We start from the raw sequence: 11,581 nt of genomic DNA, 5'->3' as shown, positions 1-11,581 counted from the left end.
AACATCACATACATTACTCTGATCCCAATGTAAGTAGCTAAAGCACTTGTGTTATGGAAATCAGAAGTAACGACGGTACCACAAACACCCAGACCCAAGACAACATAGAAAACTAATGAACTCGTTCTACATCGACTCGGCCGGGAATCGAAACCGGGACCTGAACCGGTGTACACACGACTCGACCACGGAGGTCGTCGAAATATATATGTTACTTGTTGGTTAAATTATTATTTTGAAAGTAATAAATATTATAGCCTAAAATGATTACTGTGATATATGTGTGAGGTTAGGTAAATAGTGAGGCTTTATAGTTTTTAAAACAGTTGGAATTTTCTACGCTTTTTAGTACATAATTCGGTATATTTATGCCTGTGTGTTCTGGGGTTTGCATTGCATAGTCATTAGAATGAAAACTTTTTAAATTATGAATAAGTAAAGAATCACTCAGAGTCTGTTTCCATTTGTATATGTATATAACTAGCGACTCGGCTTAGCCCCGGCATAAATAAGGATTTAAAATAATGTACCACTGTACTAATAAAGATTTTTTAAGGATCGCATAGTTTCTTCCGGAAATTACCCCCTAAATACTAACCAATTAGAGCCGAGATGGCCCAGTGGTTAGAACGCGTGCATCTTAACCGATGATTTCGGGTTCAAACCCAGGCAGGCACCACTGAAATTTCATGTGCATGTTAATTTGTGTTTATAATTCATCTCGTGCTCGGCGGTGAAGGAAAACATCGTGAGGAAACCTGCATGTGTCTAATTTCATCGAAATTCTGCCACATGTGTATTCCGCCAACCCGCATTGGAGCAGCGTGGTGGAATATGCTCCAAACCTTCTCCTCAAAGGGAGAGGAGGCCTTTATCCCAGCAGTGGGACATTTACGGGCTGCTACTGGTACTAACTAACAAATTTTACCTCTTTACAATACTTGTATGGATTTCCAAGAGACGAGGGTCTGTTTGGGGTTAGCGCAGGAGAATGGGAGGAAAAGCTACCTTACATTCTCCTCTGTTATTCGTCAGCTGATCGGTCACATCCATCTCTCTCATATCATCTTCTTAGATCGTCTTTTGTCCCTCCTTCTCCTACGCGCCTGTCTCCTGTCTGCGCCTTACATGTCCATACCAGTTCAAACAGTTTCCTTTCACTTTTTCTGTTATTGGTGCTTCTTTTCAGCCTTCTTGTCATAAACTCATTACTTCTTCATTTTTGTCATATCTAATTTATTTTCATCCTTCTTCTTCACTAGCCAGAATTCTAATCCATACATGGTCTGACAGGTTCATTTGCTGTAGTGTATTATAAAATTAAAATTGGACATAAGAGAAAATTTCACATGGCCGTAATCTTAAGAAAAAATACTTTAGTAGATTATTAGACTTATATTGAGAAGTCACAAACATGTAACTTATTAAAAATATATATATTCACGTAACGAGCGCGCGTTGACTGATAGCAGAGGCAAGGTTTATCGGGCCCGAAGATCGGGAGTAACGGAACACGGGAGTGATATCATTAGAGCTATCCTGTAAGAATAAACTCGGAAATCACCGCACAAAACAATTGTGAAATGTGAAAAGATGCAATTATTATCATAATTAAAATATTTTAAGGATTTTTATTTTTTTATTAACCGTATCTAAATTTAGTGAGTCTGAGAAAAGGTAATCTTTGTCGAAACGATATAAAATCCATGCTGGGTAAAATTATAAAAACGTAGTCGTGTGATAAAAATGATTATCATACGACCAGTCCGACAAGTCAGTCAAACAAATGGAAACAAGCTCGACTGTCACGTGAAATGTCACGTGACAGACAGACAAGTAATGACTTGTCTTTAAAAACGGGCCAATGTCAGATTATAAAAAAAAATATAGATGGAGCGAGTCAAACATCTATCAATCTAATCACCAACAATTTAATAATACGTCATTAAAGTAAAAACACTTTTAACGTATTAACATTATACTTGAAGGTAGGGCTTTGTGAAAGATCGTCTGGGTAGGTACCACCCACTCATCCGATGCTCTACTGCCATTTTCGTGTTCCACTTTGAAGCCAGTGTAGCAGTAGGTGCTAATAGGCATTGGCGATGTAAAGAACGGTTAATATTTAATAGTTAATATTTACATTGTCATTGCCTATGAGCGGTGGTGACCACTCGCTATCAGGTGGCCCATTTGCTCGTCGACTTACCTATATAAAAAAACCGGGATTTGCTCTTGTTGCTTCACCTTAATGTTACGCGTTCTCCTTTGTTTTTTAATCTGAGGGGCCAAATTGGATTTGTTGTCGGAGACCGTTCACATGAATAATTTAGAACTAGCTCTGTGGATTAATGTGAATGTTTGACATTAATACAGCTAAACTCATTGGTTTTATTTTATCCTTTCTTTTACTTCATTTGAAAGACAATTTTCTAAATATTTTCATAATCATATTTAATAAATTTATATCACTACCTTCTTCAAATCATTGGACATTATCTTGGAATACATTACAAATTTAGATGATTTTAAATTGAATTCAATTCTTTCCCGTGGCTTTTTGCTTTCCCGAGAGAATTATTTCATGAATGTCACGTAGGACGGAAGAAGAACGGATTTTGTTATGAATTTCGAACTGAAATTGAAAAGCTTTGGATTTAATACTATTCAATTTTGCTTTTCGACCGTTACATATAACAGATCAGGCAATATTTTTATTTATTGTAATTGTTTTCATCATTTATATTTTTAAATATTAATGAATATGTTATTAAAAATACATTTAAAATAAACACAGATAACGATTTAACTATTTATTTTATCTCACAAGTAGTGTATGCATGTGATTGTTCCATCGAATCATTAAACGTCGCTGTCAGAACCTTATTCGGTCTGCGGTCGCTTTATCAACAGAACATATTTATTATAGGAAAACCAATATGTAGCGGAAAATGGGAGACTTAATGAAACGTATAATATGTACTTATACATTATTTTTCGAAGTTGGCCAATGTTTGGCCAATGTTTGGCCAAATCTGAACTTAATAGTAATTATATAAGTAACAAAATACAAATAAATTCAAATCTTTAGACTAGTACAGTGATGTAAATTTAATTTTTTTTCGAGAATTTTAAAGATTCGAAACAATTCGAGGAAATGTTCGCGAATCGACACTGAAAGTATAGTTTGAATTAAATAATTGATATTAAAATTTCTATAAAAATAAAAAATATAACAAACAAAACGCTTCGATATAATTTTAACAAAAATATTTTGACTGCAACAATGGCCTTCATAAAACAACTTCGTTTACTCTTTATCTATACTAATATTATATAACTCTGTCTGTTTCTTCTTCACGCTTAATCCGCTGAACCGATTTAGATGAAATTTGGTATCGAGATAGTTTAAGTCCCGTAAAATGGAGGTTACGTTTAGTTCGGTCTACGAATATCTTCTTAAATTAAAAAGCCACAGGCTCATCCAGTACCTAATTAAATTAAGCCCCATATTTATTTACGAAAACCAACAATATATTGTAACATGCACAACATAACAACAAATAAAATAAACGCATTACAATTTTGTGTGTACCGCAATCGGTGAAGAACACCCCATTTATAAAGAGCAAGGAACAGGATGAAAAGTCTTAATTTAAAGACCTTTTTCAATTAGAACCGACTCGCTCTGATAATGTTCCTTATAAATCTGACACAGAGTAAGTTATGGGGATGTACTACGTAGCAAACGTTCGAGTTGTTAGTGTAGAAACACACCGATATCAAATATTCTGCACTTTTTTTTTATTTATGCTGTAAGTTTAAGATCTACTAGTTAAGAAATTTAACATTGCTAGCACTGTTTAGACACATGTAAGTTACTTGGTGGTAGGAATTTGTGCAAGTTCGGGTAGGTACCACCCACTCATCAGGACAAGATACCAGAGTATACTTGATATTGTTGTGTTCCGGTTAGAATGGTGACTGAGCCAGTGTAACTATAGACACAAGGGATATAACATCTTAGTTCCCAACAAAGGCAGTGGGGGGACCACGAACATGAGGTGGCCCATATGCCGGTCCGCCTACCAATTTCATAAAAAAATGTTAAGTCACATGTTCGATTCCATCCTAACATTTGATTGGAAAACCTTTACTTCAATTGTATTTTTTATTATTAAAATTGTAAATAATCTTAACCTCTCAATATATATATTTGCTGCACCTGCGGCTTTACCTGCGTGAAATCAATAATATTATAACTCACAAACTCCCTCCCCCCCATTTTTACAGCCCCGAGGGTTTTATTTTTTTAATTTTTCGCAATCATAATCTATACTTACAAAATAACATTTCCTGACTGACTAATTCACCATCGCCGAGCGTAAACTAATAAAGTTAGAGCCATGAAATTTGGTGAGTAGGATTGTTTTATTGACTAGACATACACCAAGGAATTTTTTTTTGAAATTCTACCCTTAAGAGGTAAGGGTCGAAAATTTGTATGGAAGTCCGTCATTTTTAAGTTAGTACCATGAAATTTATTTTTGGGCTACTGATAAAAATGAGTAGATACGTATTTGAGTGTTTCTAGATATTCTACCCTAAGGGGTGAAATACACTCCAATGTGGGTTTACAAAGAGGTCTTAAATTAACGTAATATTTTAAGTTAATCTGTAAATTTATTCAACATCCACGCGAGCAAAGCTGCGGGCAACAACTAGTATTAGTGTATTTGGTAATTGCATTCATAAATGCCGAGTCGAGTCGAGAAGTGTTGACTACGATACTATATAGATAGATAGTATGTAGTACCCGTTAACAGAAGCCTTAAAAGTAGTGATAAAAGATTAAGCAAATTAATTTTATAATTAAATCAAATGTCTTTCTTAATTAATTGAAATACCGTTCGACGTAATAATTAACGAATCGGCCAATTAAGTCTATTCAATTTAAAATTTCCGCAGCACTGATTCGTTTGTAGCGAATTAGTTAACTTATTCAACTAGATTAATATAAAAACGAAAAGACAAAATTAACGTTATTCAGTGAGTATAATTATCAAAATAAAAAGTTTTTAAATAGTTGTTAAACGAACAAGTAAGTTGTTATTAAAACAAAATTACAGGGTGTTCGTTTTTGATTGCTTTTTCATCACCAGTATTCTACAGGCCGATCAAAATTGTATAAAATGAATGTGACAATAATTAATAACCGGGAAGTTCGTTTATTGGTAGAGGGTATTGGTTCTATTCTGTTGGTATGGACTTTTTTTTGTACTTTATTGATGACAAGTTTCTGCCCGTAGTTTTACCCGTGTGTTAACGGGGAGGGGGATGTTGCAGGTATCAGATTCATTTTCCCTGAAATAAATTACCTATGTCTGTTCCAATTTTTATTCGGATCCGTTCAGATATTCTGACGTGATTGAGTGAAACTTCCAGCCATACAAACTTATAACTTTGTAATACTTGTAAGACTAAAACGTGTTTTAATAAAGTTGGGTAGATTTGAAAAGGTCTAAAGCGGTATTTCAATAGCTGTTTTTTCGAAACACGCTAAATTTACATGTAATATTTTAAACAGTTGTTATGTACCAGCTAGAAAGCATGTATCTTAACCGATGATTTCAAAACTAATTTACTGTCTAAGTGTAGAGATTACTTAAGAGTAAACATAAAATGCGAACTAAAAACTTAAAAAAGGAAGAAATAAATATAAAGATACATAAAAGTGTTTCTTATAAACTACTTATCGTCCAATGAAATCCAAGCAAGCACATCTGAATTTTCATGTACTTAATTTGTATTTATAATTAATAAATATAGTGTGCGTCGGTGGAGAAAAAACATCGCGAGGAAGCCTACATGTGTCTAATTTTAAGGTATAGTCATATCCATAGCTTCTCCTCATCTTATGTGCGGATGTTAACCCAGCAGTGGAACATTTATACGATAATATTTAGTTTAAATTTTAAATTATTTATAGTGTGCATCTACATTAACTTTGGATTCAATGCTTCGTACTAAAAATACTTGTTTACGAATTTCAATGTTTTTTAAAAGTTTGGTTTTCATGTCTAAATTATACAATAGAATGTTTTTGTTTTGCAATATAATGAAACAGATGGTCTAAATTTCTCGTAAAATTAGGATAAAATTACGATTTAACTTGATAAAAAATTCTGGGAGTACATTTGGCTGCATTGAACGAGAGAAATTAATTAGTAGAAAGTACTAGTTACTAGTACTTAGTTAGTAAGTAGTTTCGTTTTATGGTGTTTATTTGTGATATTTAGGTAAACGACTTAAGCACAATAAAAAAAAAACGTTAATATCGTTCGTTTAGGACGAGTTTATACACACGAACGTGAAATCTCTACATAGTATAAAACATAGTCGCTTCACGCGGCCTGTACACTTAGATCTTTTAATCTACGCTACGGAAATTAATGTGGTTTTCATCAACAAACAGAGAGATTCACGAGGTAGGCTTATAAGCATAATACATGCATATTATAGTAGAGAAAAGCCGGGAATTTCAACTTCGGGAAAAAATATCTTTTCATGTTGGTTTTTAAATCTAATAGATACTTCAGATACAATATCTATGTGAAGCTCGGTATTGGTAACTCGGTAGTGGTAGTTATTTTTGTTTATAGGTATAAATATATTCATTTATTTTTATAATAATGATAAATTTGAGAGTACTTCTTGGTAGTTTCTTGGTGGTAGGGCTTTGTGCAAGCCCGTCTGGGTAGGTACCACCCACTCATTAGATATTCTACCGCCAAATAACAGAACACTGTATTGTTGTGTTCCGGTTAGAAGGGTAAGTGAGCCAGTGTTATCACAGGCACAAGGGACATAACATCTTCCCAAGGTTGGTGGCGCATAGGTGATGTAAGGAATGGTTAATATTTCTTACAGCGCCTTGTCTATGGGCGGTGGTGACCACTTACCATCAGGTGACCAATATGCTCGTCCGCCAACTAATGCCATAAAAAAGAGTACATCGCAAAATATCGTTAATACTATTTAATACAGTTTTAGGCAACATTTCTTAAATATCATTTTAAACTACGCCTATTAAACCAGATGGAAAATTAACGTAGTGTTAAATATACAGGTGACGATATACTATGATATATATATATATATATATATATATATATATGTATGTTCACTGATTATTCATTACCATAATTGCCTCTATACCATTTGAAAATGCTACAAAAGTATTACAATAACGAGAATTCAGCGTTTCATAAAGATATTCGTGAACGCAAAATACATTTGCAATTGAGTCGAAACGAAGGAATATCGGGGATCGATCTCAGAAGACAAGCAGACATCTAATCTACATAATACCTACGTTGGTTTAAAGAAATTGTCCACTTCAGGCGATAATATGTAGCTATTAGCATAGCATTTTTTTTTAGCATTAGCAGCCCGTAAATGTCCCACTGCTGGGATAAAGGCCTCCTCTCCCTTTGAGGAGAAGGTTTGGAGCATATTCCACCACGCTGCTCCAATGCGGGTTGGCGGAATACACATGTGGCAGAATTTCGTTGAAATTAGACACATGCAGGTTTCCTCACGATGTTTTCCTTCACCGCCGAGCACGAGATGAATTATAAACACAAATTAAGCACATGAAAATTCAGTGGTGCCTGCCTGGGTTTGAACCCGAAATCATCGGTTAAGATGCACGCGTTCTAACCACTGGGCCATCTCGGCTCTTAATATGTAGCTATAATAATAATATATCCCTTATTATTCCTCATAATCACAGTCCATTACTGGATATAGGCATAGTGTAATAAAGCTCTCGGTTGTTCGCCTTCTACATCCATCCTTCTTGGGGTCATTGATCGACTTGGCTGGAGGGCAGTCTATGCTGTATTTGCCATACCACGCTGTTTACGTTACGTTTAATTATACTGCTATCGGTCCAAAAAAAACCAAGAAAACTTCATTCACGTAGGTTTTTACAAGCACTTTTGAATTGTCTTCATTGTTGTAAATTGTGACGCAACAGTGAGACTTCCTATTTTGTTAAAAAGCAGCCCGAATCATTGCTTATTTGACAATGAGTGACAGTTGTGATTGACAAATGGGTCATCTGATGGTAAATGGTCACCACCATCCAGAGACAATCGTACTCTATGACATATCAACCATCCCTTACATCGCTAATCGAACCAAGATGATATTCATGTGCCTTTAGTTACGGGAGTGAGTTTAGAATAGATGAAAATGGCTGATGCCTTTACGTACTTTCCCATGCTAGGGAGAGTTAACAAATTGTGGCCAACAGTTGCCAACTAAGTACACGCACACTAGTGAAGTGGTATTAGCGTTTAGCGAGTCAATCGGAGCTGTCACACACACAAAGATAATAAAACCAGTTTGTTTCAGTTCTTTTGTGGTGTGTCACTTTATCCAGATATATAAATAGCTCTTTGCGGCTACTTCTTGATATTTAAACTAAATCATTTGTATCTTCAGACGTATAAGCTGAATACTAGAGTAATTAAACACTTACTACATAAAATGGACGAGGAAGCCTAATTTTTTTTTTTAATATATATTGCTTAGCTCGATAGTGGGCGACAGTCCTAATCTACATAAAGACTGTGTTTCCTTAATCCCGATAATGGACGTAGATTTGACGGCTCCGGGAGATACTGTAAGTGATCCATGTTCAATTATATTTAAAGACAAAAATTATATTGTTTCTGTAAATTCAAAGCTATAATATTTCATTGCCGAATTATAATTTTGAGATACTAAGAAAATAACCAAGGAAATATTTTATCGATAAAAATCCAATCTATCCAAAAGTAAGCAGATTGAAGCGATTGATTATATGTAGTAAAGCAAATGTATTTTCTCCAAACATAATATCTTCTTATTTTATAATTTAACGCTAAGAATCAAACTGACGTTATAAATACGAAAGTAAATCTGTCAATCTATTTGTTACCGTAAAACCATTAATAAACGAGCGTAATGATATTTGACGTTGATGTATTTGATTAAGTTTACCGAGCACGACAAAACTATACCCTGTACAAGATAGCTTGATCTTTTTGACAGATGTAATTTTTTCTGATCGACAAAACTTTGCAATGACGAAAATATTATTTTTTTAATTTAATGATTTTAAAAAATATAATTTTATTCCATCGACTGTTATCTATGTTATATTTTCTGTTTCTCATCACTAGCCTGTCTGTCAAAAAGATCAGCTAACCTGAACAGGGTATAATATAAGTAGGACTCGTCGTTATCCGACCAAGTCAGCATGAGTACGGGCAATGACGCTTGCTCTATTACTAGTGCAGATCGTTAGCGGAACTTTTTATTACTTGGTCATTTAAAATCTCAAATGCTAGGGTCTTTATTTTTTTACAAAATTGGTCGGCGCAAAAACCTTTGGAACTGAGTTATAATGTCCCTTGTACCTGTAGTTGCACTGGCTCACTCAACCTTCAAAATGGAACACATTAACACAAAGTATTGCTGCTTGACGATACAATATCTGATGAATGGTACCTACCCAGACGGGCTTGCATGAAGCCCTATCACCAAGTAATTATTTTTACATTTCTTGACTCAGCTATATAATCCAGATAGTGTGCCGATTCTATACGGTTGTCTTAACTGGTCTTGTCACTGTACCCAATTGACGCCATTATCAAAACACTGGGATCTTAGGGGACAGGAACTCACGATGTAAAAGACGCCCGTCAAAAAGACTCATGCGCTGCCGCGCTGTACCTTGGTGTCCACGTACTGTAGTCTGCACGAGCGATCATCTTGTACCTTATCAGTAATATATTTTAATTTTGTTACTTATTTTTTTTCTAATTAATCATAATTTCAATTATTATTTAGTTATTAAAATTCGATTTTATATTTTATATAGTTTTAACCTATATATCCAAAATATTTTCGAAGGTCAATGTTGTTTACATCTTTAAAGACGTATCACTTTGAATGTTACCCACATCAGATACTAATTTTAAGTGCTTAGTGATAAGTTGATGGTGTAACTTTTCAATAAATAAAATAGATAGATATAATAAAAAGAAGGTTCCCCACATTGGGAGAAACAATGGCACTATTAAAAGAGGACGTAGTATGTTATACTATATAAACCTATCATTGATTATATACATCAATCATTGGAAAATGTACAACAAGAGATTGTTATTAAAACAAATAATACGTTGTTTTAAGCCGCATAGAAACCTTTATGTTAATTTATTATGTAATCAATTCATTGTATTATATTTTGTATTGTTTTGAATAATAGTATTGTTATCTCGTTGATTATGTTATTGATTATTGGTAGAAATTTATCTGTGGACAGTAGCTTCGCATACACGAACATATTTTGATTATAGGACTCTACGCCTCTGCGTAGTTGTCAAAGCTATAATTGTATATATTATTATTATATATACTTTTAAAATAACATGTCCTTACTGACTGATTCATTATCGCCGAGTGTATACGATTAAATTTAGGGTATATTGAGTAGACATTTACTAAAGAAAGAATTTTGAAATTTCTATTTCCGAGGGGGTGAAAGAGGGCTTGGAAGTTTGTATGAAACTCCGTCATTTTTTAAGCTAAAAACATGAAACTTTTTTTGGGCTACTGATAAAAAATGAATAGATACGTATTTAAGCGTCCAGCGTAATTCCACCCTAAGAGAGTGGTATACAAAGTGGTCTTGAATTTACGTAATATTTTAAGTTAATCTGTAAATATATTTAACTTCCTGAGCATAGCCACGGGCAACAGCTAGTATAATTATGTATATATACATATATATCAAACTCAAACTCAAATTCCGTTATTCAATATAGAAGCATTACACTTACTTATTGTTAGTCAAATTAAACACTGCGACCGGTTCGGAAAAGGAAACACCCTGTTCTGATATCTGAAAATGCCTTATTTGAATTGTTCATTTTGTATCCTGATAAAATGTCGTTGAATTGTTATTTATTAAATTAAACTTCTGTTAAAGCGATATATGTTTTGTTCTTTTGTTTATGAGTCTTTAAAATTATATGTACTTAAACGTCTAGGATTGTAATAACAAACTCACGATTAATATATACTATTTTTTGACGTAATAATGGTTATCTGGTTTTGATTTAAAATATATTTCATTTGAAATCATATTTTTATTCCAAAGAAAGGAAACCAGAAGTGCGGATGATCCGCAGAGTGCATAATCCATCCGCTCATAATCGGGTATAATGGATTGACTTCGTGCAGTTAGAGCCACGAGAGTTCGAATAAATGATTTATAAGGGTATTATTTTCAACGGAGAGCATGGATTTTTTTAAAGGAACAAATTATAATCTATGCCTACTGAATGAAAAGTAAAGTAATTGGCCCACTGCTGGGTATCCTCTCCTTTTGAGAAGAAGGCTTCGAGATAATTACACCACGTTGCTGAAATTAAGTCCTTGTAAGTTTCCTCACGATGTTTTCTTTCACCGCCGAGCAAGAGATGATTATAAACACAAAATATGCTCGTGAAAATTTATTGGT

The sequence above is a fragment of the Vanessa atalanta genome, chromosome 22 (assembly GCF_905147765.1).
Source record: "Vanessa atalanta chromosome 22, ilVanAtal1.2, whole genome shotgun sequence".
Classification (NCBI taxonomy): Eukaryota; Metazoa; Arthropoda; class Insecta; order Lepidoptera; family Nymphalidae; genus Vanessa; species Vanessa atalanta.
This window is presented reverse-complemented; position numbering follows the sequence as displayed.